We start from the raw sequence: 12,083 nt of genomic DNA on the forward strand, positions 1-12,083 counted from the left end.
CCTTTTCCTCTGTTTTTCTCTTTATGCCCAACATAAAACATATGAAGTAAAAGACACTGGTTTTGTCTCTGCATCAGTTAAATGCTTCATCTGAGTCCTCAAAAGCCATTTTGCTGTAGACAGTCAGGCACCGCAAGGCCTTGGACTTGCAGGGGTTAAGCTACTTGCTTTGAGTCTGTAGATCCTGAGACAAGCCGCTCCCTTTCTGGTTAATGTGGATCACACCCACTGGACCATTATTGGAGGATTCTGCTTTCATTTCTTCCTTCTGCCTTCAGTGATGGCGTCTGCTGATCTGAGAAAGGAGCTGGAATGTTCCATCTGTCTGACCCTGTATACAGATCCTGTAACCCTGAGATGTGGACACAACTTCTGCCGGGTCTGTATTGATCAGAACCTGAATACACAGGAAGAGTCCGGAGTTTATTCCTGTCCTGAATGTAGAGAACAGTTTTGGAGGCGGCCGACACTGCAGAGGAACATAACTCTACATAATGTAGTGGAGAATTTCCTGTCTACTCATCCACATCAAGAGGAGATCACCGGGATCCGCTGCACTTACTGTGTGGACTCTCCTGTACCTGCTGTTAGATCCTGTCTACACTGTGAGGCTTCTCTGTGTGATAATCACCTGAGGGGTCACAGCAAAGGAGCAGAACACGTCCTCACTGATCCCAGCACACGTCCTCACTGATCCCAGCACTTCTCTGCAGACCAGGAGATGTTCTGTCCATAAGAAGATCCTGGAATATTACTGCACTGAGGACTCTGCTTGTATCTGTGTCCTGCAGTTTGGCCGGAGAACATCGGGGACACCCGGTTGAGATGCTGGATGAGGCCTCTGAGAAGACGAAGAAGAAACTGAGAGATGTCCTCCAGAAACTGATCACAAAGAGAGAGAAGACTGAAGAAAAAGCCTGGAGTCTGGAGGAGCAAAGGAGAAAAGCTCAAGATAAAACATCTAGAGAATCAGAGAGAGTCACTGCCCTGTTTATAGAAATCAGGAGACGGGTGGACGACCTGGAGAAGAGGATCCTGGGTGAGATCTCCAGGCTGCAAGAGAAGGTGTCACTGTCACTTTCTGATGTGATCCAGAAGTTGGAAATAAAGAAGGACGAGCTGTCCATTAAGATGAGGCACATTGAGGAGCTGTGTAACATGACTGATCCACTGACTGTCTTACAGGAACCGGACACCGGTGACTTGTGTGATCCTGAGGAGGAAGAAGGTGATGAAGACACAGGAGGGCATGATGGAGGTGATGAGGACACAGGAGGACATGATGGAGGTGATGAGGCAACAGGAGGACATGATGGAGGTGATGAGAACACAGGGGGACATGATGGAGGTGATGAGGACACAGGAGGACATGATGGAGGTGATGAGGCCACAGGAGGACATGATGGAGGTGATGAGGACACAGGAGGACATGATGGAGGTGATGAGGACACAGAGGAACGTGATAGAGGTGATATGGATAAAGGGGGACCTGTTATCATTCATGATTTAGATGTAATTACAGGGATGTTACATGCAGGTCTCTCTGATATAATGACTTTTCTACCTATCGTCTCACCTGCAAAACAGAGAAAGGCCACGCTCACCTAACTTCCGATCTTCCAGCCACAGATGAACTTTACCAGGTGCAAAATATGGAGGAGATGATGTAATGGTCAGGCCTGGAGGAGCTGGAGGGAGAGTAATGGCTGCAGGGACAATAGGGATATACGGGGAGGGTCCTGCAGACATATTACTGGATGTAAACACGGCTGCTAATAATCTCCTGATATCAGACGACCTGAAAACTGCGACCTGGACAAGAATAACAAAGAATCGTCCAGAAACAGCAGAGAGATTCCTGTATAATCAGGTGATGAGCAGAAGGGGATTTACCTCAGGACGACATTACTGGGATGTGGAGATCAGTGGATCGGGGTGGTGGAGGGCGGGGATGTGTTACCCCAGTATAAAGAGAAGGCAGCATAAGTCAAACTTGGGATGTAATAATAAATCCTGGGCTTTATATGGAGGGAAGGTGTTCAATAACTATAATAAGTATTTATTGTTGCATGGTAGTGAAGAGATCCAGTTGCCTCAGCAGATCTCCAGTGATGGAGTCAGGATATGTCTGGATTATGAGGCCGGGCAGCTGTCCTTTTATGAGCTGTGTGACCCCATCAGACACTTACACACCTTCACTGTCGCCTTCACCGAGCCCCTTCATGCTGTATTATTCGTATGTGATGGTTCTATGAAGCTCGGAGAATCATCCATAATTATGGAAGAAATCCACCCCAAGAGCTATAACGTTTTGTTTTATTTTTCTCTTTATGTAGCTTTTTTTTTGTCATGTAGCATTATATTTTTTGATGCTACCATTTTAGGATATAACTTATTTTTTTGGAAATAAAAAAAAAATATATGTTTCATTTACTATTTTTTGAGATACTATTTGGTCACCACTTGGCAAGAGCGATGCTTTTTAAGTTTTGTTTAGCTGTAGAAGGACACATTTCCTGAATGACAAGTTGTACTTTTCATCGATAAACCTCATGGCGGGATGTTCACAGCTCCGGTACATATATATTTTCTATATAACCTATACTTGGATATAAAATCCAAAAAACCACTTGCAAATCAGATATATAAAATAACATTCTTTATTAAAGATATTAAAATACAAAGATTCCGGTATCAAAATATAACCACACAAAGATGAAAAAGGAGATTCAGGAAACAGTGGATGAAGTGGTCAGGGATACACTTAAACTATAATTTAAATGTGGGTCACATAGGTGGACACGTGACAATTGCCCACCGAAAACGGAGAGCCAGAGGGTAAATTACCCCTTAGTCCCCAGAGTATCAGGAACTAATGGAATGAGCACATAAAATTTACCTGTCAATTACGGTTTGATGCATATATATATGTATGCACTCAAATGTTCATACAGATCGCTTAAATAAATGACAATGTGTCCAATGGTCAGCATAATATGTATGTATTCCTCTCCAAGAGCAGCAAAGAGAAGGAAGTACAGTAATGACACTATGTTAGACCAATACCCCACCATAGGCAAAAGCATCAGTATGACACAAACAATCATAACATGTAGGGCTTACCCATCTGAAACAAGGCTGCTCCTGGACCACCACAACACAAACACCCCGACGCGCGTTTCGCACTCTTGACTTTCTCAAGGGGTGTGTGTGAAGGTAAAACCCCATCCTGTTTATACCTAGCCCAGTCCTGTCTGCACCAATGAACGCACCACATGTACGCGCCACCCAAATGCATGAGGATTCGGCGCTCCGTTTTGGTATGCGTCAGGGGAAATCCCCATTAGATGTCATAGGCGCATTCCGGAAGTGACGGAGGCGTTCACCAATGCAAGGATCCACAGGTTCAGCGCACATGCACCTGCCTTACCGGAGTCCTGTATTTGTCACCCACCTGTCATATCCATGCGGACACACGCAACTCCACCCCCACACACAGAAGACACCATACAGTCCCAACACACATATAGGGAAGTCCGTCCGTATCCTCAAAGAGAAGCACATAGTTTGTGTGAACTATAATTATATATAAAGTACCCCAATACCACACAGGGCAGATTAACAAAGTATATAGATATGTTATTTTATATATCTGATTTGGAAATGTTTTTTGGATTTTATATCCAAGTATAGGTTATATATATGTATACCCACTGCATAGTGTTGTTTTCTCTACTGATGGGGAGATAGAAATCTCCATCCAATATGAATCATTTATGCTTTTTGAATATTTGTTTATATATATATATTTTCTAGTATGATCGTCCCTGTTTTGGTTAAACCAGTTCTAATGGCGTGATGGTAGTACGACTGGTCCTTGTGGTAAGAGATGTTTCGAGGTAGGACTACACGTTAAGGCCTCCTTCATATGTCCATACTTCATGAACGTGTCCTTCATACATCCATGCTTCATGAACGTGTCCTTCATACGTCCATGCTTCATGAACGTGTCCTTCATACATCCATGCTTCATGAACGTGTCCTTCATACGTCCATGCTTCATGAACGTGTCCTTCATACGTCCATGCTTCATGACCGTGTCCTTCATACGTCCATGCTTCATGACCGTGTCCTTCATACGTCCATGCTTCATGAACGTGTCCTTCATACGTCCATGCTTCATGAACGTGTCCTTCATACGTCCATGCTTCATGAATGTGTTCTATCTGTGTTTTCCCCAGATAAAACACACATGCGTCATAGTCTATGTGGCTGTTCACATATCAGTGTTTTTTTTTTTGGAGACACTTCTGTTTTTGATCAAAATTACCGATATGTATGGGTCAATGAAGATTACGGATGTCACACTGATGGCCTCATGGAGCATACCTATCTGTGATAAACATTGCAATGTATATTTGTTTTTATCAGTGAAAATCACTGATGAAACTGATCGTAAAAACTGACCAAACACTGATGAAACTCTGATCCAGAACACTGAAGAACAACAATCTGTGTTCTAATGTATGCAGAAGGAGGCCTAAGTATTGGACGTTTTAGGAATTGATAAGAAAAAAAGAACATGATTTGTCAAAGTTGTCATTTGGTTTTGGCTTAAAGGGTTTGTCCACCTCTGTAAAAAAAAAAAAATCAGTACTCAACTTCTAGACCAGCGTTATTCCTTGTGTTACCCACAAAACATGGGCGGATTTCCCATATCTGTCAGGCAATCCCCCCATGTTTTGTGGCTGTTTAACAGTCGCGAAACATGAGGCCACGGGGACTCAAACATGACACTCGAGCATCCATGATACTTGGTGCACACCCGAGCACCCTCAGCAAACTCGAGTAACAAGCACTAGTGCTCATCCCTACTGTCCAGTAGTGGACATCCCCTTTATGTTTCTACTGAAGCCTAAGAGTATTGTTTTGTTCTTGTGTGATTAACCTTTAGACATTAATGAGTGATGCTTTGTTAGTATGGTTTTATGTAATAAATGCCAATGATAAGAAATCATGTCTGAGCGTTCTGATGATCTGTCCTGTGAGTGGAGGGTGAAATTGGCATGTCGGGAGTGAGATACTTTGTCTTTCTAATGGGGGTTATACAATAGCTGTTAGCCAAACATTCACCCTGAGTTACAGATGGAAACGGATGCTAAAAAGTTAGAGAAATTCCTAAAAGACATTGAGGACTAACAGCTAAAGTGAGTTTACATGTGGCAAGTGTGACACTAGTCACTACTCACGGATAAGCCGTGAGGTTGGGTAGTCAAGAGGTCCCAGGTCAAAAGCCAGGAGGGTACGTCATAGACAGAGGGGTGACACAAAGGCGTAGTCAGGTAACAGTCTGAGGTCAGAATTCCAAGAAGGTAGGACAAAAGGGCTAGACAAACGGATGGTCAAGGCAAAACCTGGGTCGAGCTGCAAAGATCAGAAAACCAGACTAGGAGCAAAGAGTGAACACACCTCTTGAGCAAGGTACAATTGGCATCAATCTAAGGCTGAGAGCGGGCTAAATAGTCAGGTAATTACTCTGAATAGGAGACACATGGATGAAGCACCCACACACCCTGGTCCTGATTGGACAACTAAATTGTCACACAAGACACTGACAGCTCAGCACACTCCAACATCCGATTGGATGGCTGAGCTGTCAATCACCATACTGGCAGCTCAGCATGCCCCTGTCCTAGATTGTACGGCAGAATTATCATTCATTGCGTCCGGAAACAATGATAAGAGGAATTGTGACAGCAAGATCTGATCTCAAGTGGGAGTAGAAGACGCCAAGCCAAGCCCTGATCAAGGATGAGCGCCACTAGACACCAACGCAGAGGAGGCAACGTGTATACAGACAAAGTAACAGGTAGGAAGAACAATGTAGTCATTAGTATATCTACCACCACTTTATCCAAAGCCGAATTCATAATTAATATTACAGATAGGACTCTCTCTCTGTCCACCACATTTGTACTCAACAAGAACAGCAGTGATTCTATCTATAATATACTTACCTTGTAATGTCTTCACATCCTGTTCCGTCCAGATGTGTCCAGATCCCAGAATTCCAAAAGGCGGAAGTTCGTCGACCGCCATATTGGGATACCCAAGTGATGGGTGTTTCAATATGGAAACCGCTGGTGGTACCAGCCTCTTGTGCGGTACCACCAGCGGAACACCGTCCCGAACCCTCCATAAACGCCGCCGCCGGGATCAGCCCAATGATTCACTGAACGCCGCCATCTTAGTACTGGAGGAGCGCATGCGCAGATTTAATGCGACCGCCGCTATCTGCCTGCACAAAGATGGCAGCAATCTGATTTACTGCGTGGGGAGACAGCTCAAACGAGAGAACACATGAGGGAAGAAGATAGCACAGGGGTGGAGAGAGAGCAGACAAGGGGGAGAGCACATGGGGTAGACAGGTCAAAGAAGAGATCACATGAGAGGAGAAGACAGCAGAGGGGTGGAGAGAGAGAGCGCCCAGGGGGAGAGAGACAGAGCACAGGGGGAGAACACAGGATAGGAACGAGAGAGACAGCCGACAAGGGGGAGAGCACATGGGGTAGACAGGTCAAAGAAGAGATCACATGAGAGGAGAAGACAGCAGATGGGGAAGAGAGAAAGCGCACAGGGGGAGAGAGACAGAGCACAGGGGAGAGACAGCTCAAACAGCACAGCACATGAGGGGAGAACACAGCACAGGAAGGAGGGAGACAGCAGACAAGGGGGAGAGCACATGGGGTAGACAGGTCAAAGAAGAGATCACATGAGAGGAGAAGACAGCAGATGGGGAAGAGAGAAAGCGCACAGGGGGAGAGAGACAGAGCACAGGGGAGAGACAGCTCAAACGGGACAGCACATGAGGGGAGAACACAGCACAGGAAGGAGAGAGACAGCAGACAAGGGGGAGAGCACATCGGGTACACAGGTCAAAGAAGAGATCACATGAGAGGAGAAGACAGCAGATGGGGAAGAGAGAAAGCGCACAGGTGGGAGAGAGACAGAGCACAGGGGGAGAGAGACAGCGCACAGGGGAGAGACAGCTCAAACGGGACAGCACATGAGGGGAGAACACAGCACAGGAAGGAGAGAGACAGCAGACAAGGGGGAGAGCACATGGGGTAGACAGGTCAAAGAAGAGAGCACAGACGGGAGAAGACAGCAGATGGGGGAAAGAGAGAGTGGATAGGTGGGTGAGCACATGGGGGGGAGAGATTCTCAACACTGAAAAGCCTGCCCCCATCGTGACATTACTGCCCTCTCGATGCCATAGCATCGGGCCTCCATCTAGTTGCTACATAAGAATAAAAACTCACTTGGATCGTACTAAGTTAAACCCTACCAAACTGCGTAGGTAGCTAGTAATTTTAAATGCTTTTAAATTGTACAAAGCCCTGTCAACAGAGCAGAGCGGAAGAGAAGAAGCTACTCTGTCGACATGATGTTACCGGAAGCCGCAGGATCACCAGCAGGAGGAGTCCTTGACCGCACTGAGCTGGCAGAGATCGGCATTGGGCACAACAGGCAGGTAGTTAGCAACTACCTGTCCGTAAGTTCTTAGACCCATAAGAAAAAAAAAAATAGTCCAAGATAACCACATTAAAGAATGTTTGCTTCAATGTAAAACATATCTTGCTGCAGACGTGTAGCCAGCGGCTAATATAGGCAGCAGTGTAAATCTTATGACAGGTTCCTTTTAGACATGTACTGACAGCACCCTCCTATTCATCTCCTGCAGAATTAATGCTCTATTAGACCTTTCATCAGCACCTGCGAAAAAACAAGTAGTTTTGAGTTTTGAATGCCACATGTTGCTAAAAATCCATTAGAGTCCACTAATTTGACACCATTCATATAAACGCTCGTTTGTGATCCTCATTCATAGATTCTCATTGTACCAATCCATCGTTATCTTATCAACTCAATGATGACCCTTGTGGTCATAACTAGTCATTACAGTACATTGTACATGTACATTTTTTTTTTTACGTATTATGTTATATTATCTTCAGGTGAGTATTGATGTTCCGCATTCTCCAATAATGTGATCTGTACATAATATCTTGTTATTTATTGTCTGAATTTTTACACATTATCTGACATTTATTATTTCTGTCTTCATTTTTCACACTGTCTCTTTTCTTACTTTACAGCTATTTGGGTGGCCAAAGCTTGAGAGGCCTGAAAGGTCCAATATAGTTAAATATAACAAGACTGCAGGCCAGACCCCAAAAAAACTGTTGCACAGCTTCTGGATACCCAAAGTTGCGCTAGAAACTTCACAGAGCAGATTACTTGGGATAACAAGCTTTTACTTCTCAGAACATGAGGTAAAGGAAAAAACGCACAGTCACACAGTACTGCACCAGGAAGTAAGAACAAAACAGAAAATACAAGAGAGACTTTTTTACCTTTTACAATACAGTAAACAAGGAAACTTTACACAACATTGCCATCTACTGTCAGATCAGCATAAAGTCCTCCTTCACGCAAACAAAGAAGTCCACAACTGTTTCATATACCAACAAAAGCGAATTCAAGCTCAAAAATAAATACATAACTCAGACCAGTCCCTCCCAAAATAATACAGAGGTAGTGACCCCATACCTGACGCTAACACTAATAAATATCCTAGAATAACTTAACACCCCACACCAGACTCCCTAATGTAGTACGGATCCCAGAATAACTAAAGACCCCAGACCAGCCCCCCAACACTAATACAGACCCCAAAATAGGTAGAAACCCCAAATCAGACCCACAAACCCAATACAGGCCACAGAATAGGTACAAACCCCAGACCAGACCCCCAAAACTAATACAGGGCTGATAAGTCACTGACTGAGGTGTCTGGCCATGACATTCTCCTCTCTTCTTCATGGAAAACTAATGAACGCTTGGCGAAGCCGAACACTGGTGTGTATCTGGGAGTCAGGAGAGAGACGTCTGCCATCCAACAAGTGCCTCATGTGAACGGCCAGCTTTATTCTCTTATACCAGATGACCTGGACCAGAATAAACTGGAATTATTCAGAAACAGCAGAGCTTCCGGTCTCCTCGGGTGATGAGTGGAAGGAGATTTACCTCAGGACGACATTACTGGGATGTGGAGATCAGAGTTGAGGATGTGTTATACCAGTATAGACTGGACGCGAAGAAGAAGTTGTCCACTACTTTTACATTGATGCCCTATCCGTACAGCCAGTGCTATATTAAAAGGTGGTTTGGTCTTACCATTTGTTTTCAATACGTCAGGAGGTATCCAAGGTCAAACAGGTAACCATAAGCTCCTTGTCAAGGCGAGTGCAATGTCTCCCATCCTGACCCAAGTGTGGTCTATCTCACTAGAGATGGCCCTATACGTTTCCCTACGCGTTTTATCCGTCTGTAATGTGGGACTCCTCTGGAGATGGATGTATAAAAGGGGGATAGAGTACAAGGGGTCACAAGTAGTAGGAACCCCTATGTATACAGTTGCCAAAATGGTAACAAAGTGGCTTAAGGATAGCAAAGTCAATCTTTTCAAGTGGCCATCACAAAGCCCTGATCTCAATCCCATTGAAAATTTATGGGCAAAGCTGAAAAGGCAGCGAGCAAGGAGACCTACAAACCTGGATCAGTTACACCAGTTTTGTTAGAAGCAATGGACCCAAGAAGCTTGTGGAAGAATATCCCAAACGTTTGACCCAAGTCATTCAGTTTAAGGGCAATGGGACCAAATACTAATGAAATGTGTGGAAACTTTTGACTTTGCAGTAAGTAATAAAAATGCCTTAAAACATTCTCTCTCTCTCATTATTCTGACAAATATTAAAAATGATGGTAATCCTAATTGTCCTAAAACGGGAAAGGTTTATTCTGATTTCTTGTCAGATATTGAGAAAAACATGCGGATGTGTCTTTATATATAGTGTATGGAAACTTCTGGTTTCAACTGTATATATATATATATATATATATATATATATATATATATATATATATATATATATATATACACACACCACTGTCTCCTCATTGTCTGCGCTGTTGCATCCACAAACCTGTTAACAGTGCCATCATATGTCTCGGCACCAGTGGCGTACCGCCAATGGCGGCAGGCCACGCGAATGCTATGGGGTCCGTGAGCTGGGGGGCCCCATAGCAGTCGCCTCCCTCCTGCACTCCCCGCTCAGCTGCTTGATTGCCGCCGCTGCCCACCGGCACTGTCTTCAGGCATGGCCACGCGGAGTGGGCTGTGCAGCTGTGTATTGTAGTAATGACATGGCAGGGGCGACACTGCGCCTTTAATTGTGCTTCTGTCGCCCCTGTCGTCATTACTAGCAGACACAGCCGCACAGGGCACTGCGCGCGGCCATGCCTGAAACCAGTGCCGGGGGGCAGCGGCGGCAATCAAGCAGCGGAGCAGGGGGTGCAGGAGGGGGGCCCCGATGAAGAAGGGGTCCTGATGACGGGAGGCCCTGATGCAGGAGGGCCCCGATGGGGGCCCTGATGAAGGCAGGCCCCGAGGGGGGCACTGATGAAGGGAGGCACCAAGGGGGACCCTGATGAAGGAGGGCACTGATGAAGGGAGGCCCCGAGGAGGGCCCTGATGAAGGCAGGTCCCGAGGGGGGCACTGATGAAGGGAGGCCCCGAGGGGGGCACTGATGAAGGGAGGCACCAAGGGGGGCCTTGATGAAGGGAGGCCCCGAGGGGGGCACTGATGAAGGGAAGGCCAGAGGGGGGCCCTGATGAAGGGAGGCCCTGAGGGGGGCCCTGATGAAGTGTCGTCAATTAAGCAGCGCCGGTGGAGCAGGAGGGGGGCCCTGATGAAGTGCGGGCAATTAAACACCGCCAGAGGTCCTCCCTGCGGAGATGCTGGGGAAGCGGTGTGGGCCCCAACGGCGAGTGGGCCCCTCTGATGGTCCAGGGCCTGTGATGGCCATCAGACAAGCCGGCGGCCCTGCACAGCTGGACCGGACACAGGACAAGGGGCAGGTTAGTGAGGCTTGTCGCCAGATTCCCCAATCCCCATATTAAATATATTTCTAATGTGCCTTGTGTGTATGTCAGTGTGTATGACTGTGTATATATATATATTTATATATGTTTTATGTGTTTTTAAGAATGTGTTCAAATATGTACGTATGTCTGTATGTGTACTTATCTGTGTATCTGTTTGTGTATGTGCATATCTGTGTACCATGTGCATGTCTGCTTACCATGTGCGTGCATGTCTGCTTACCATGTGCGTGCATGTCTGCTTACCGTGTGCGTGCATGTCTGCTTACCGTGTGCGTGCATGTCTGCTTACCGTGTGCGTGCATGTTTGCTTACAGTGTGCGTGCTTGTCTGCGTACCAATTGCGTGCATGTCTGTGTACCATATGCGTGCATGTCTGCGTACCGTGTGTGTGCATGTCTGCATACTGTGTGTGCATGTCTGCATACTGTGTGTGTGTGCATGTCTGCGTACTGTGTGTGCGCATGGCTGCATACTGTGTGTGCATGTCTGCATACTGTGTGTGTGTGCATGTCTGCGTACTGTGTTCGCATGTTTGCATACTGTGTGTGCATGTCTGCATACTGTGTGTGTGCATGTCTGCGTACTGTGTGTGTGTGCGTGTCTGCGTACTGTGTGTGTGCGTGTCTGCGTACTGTGTGTGTGTGCATGTCTGCGTACTGTGTGTGTGCATGTCTGTGTACTGTGTGTGTGCATGTCTGCGTACTGTGTGTGTGTGCATGTCTGCGTACTGTGTGTGTGTGTGCATGTCTGTGTACTGTGTGTGTGCATGTCTGCGTACTGTGTGTGTGTGCATGTCTGTGTACTGTGTGTGTGCATGTCTGCGTACTGTGTGTGTGTGCATGTCTGTGTACTGTGTGTGTGCATGTCTGCATACTGTGTGTGCGCATGTCTGCGCACTGTGTGTTTGTGTCTGCGTACTGTGTCTGTGTGCATGTCTGCGTACTGTGTATGTGCGTGTCTGCGTACTGTGTGTGTGCGCTGTGTAATGTGTGTGTGTGCGTGTCTATGTACTGTGTGTGTGCGTGTCTGCGTACTGTGTGTGTGCGCTGTGTAATGTGTGTGTGTGCGTGTC

General features: G+C 46.1%; 1 pseudogene; it reads left to right on the top strand.

Annotated features, from left to right (window-relative positions):
* Window positions 1-241: 241 nt before the first annotated feature.
* LOC141164800 (E3 ubiquitin/ISG15 ligase TRIM25-like) lies at window positions 242-4,964 on the top strand (annotated as a pseudogene).
* Window positions 4,965-12,083: the final 7,119 nt, after the last annotated feature.

The sequence above is a fragment of the Phyllobates terribilis genome, unplaced genomic scaffold (genome assembly GCF_046119375.1).
Source record: "Phyllobates terribilis strain yellow unplaced genomic scaffold, ASM4611937v1 Scaffold_10__3_contigs__length_209671492, whole genome shotgun sequence".
Taxonomy (NCBI): domain Eukaryota; kingdom Metazoa; phylum Chordata; class Amphibia; order Anura; family Dendrobatidae; genus Phyllobates; species Phyllobates terribilis.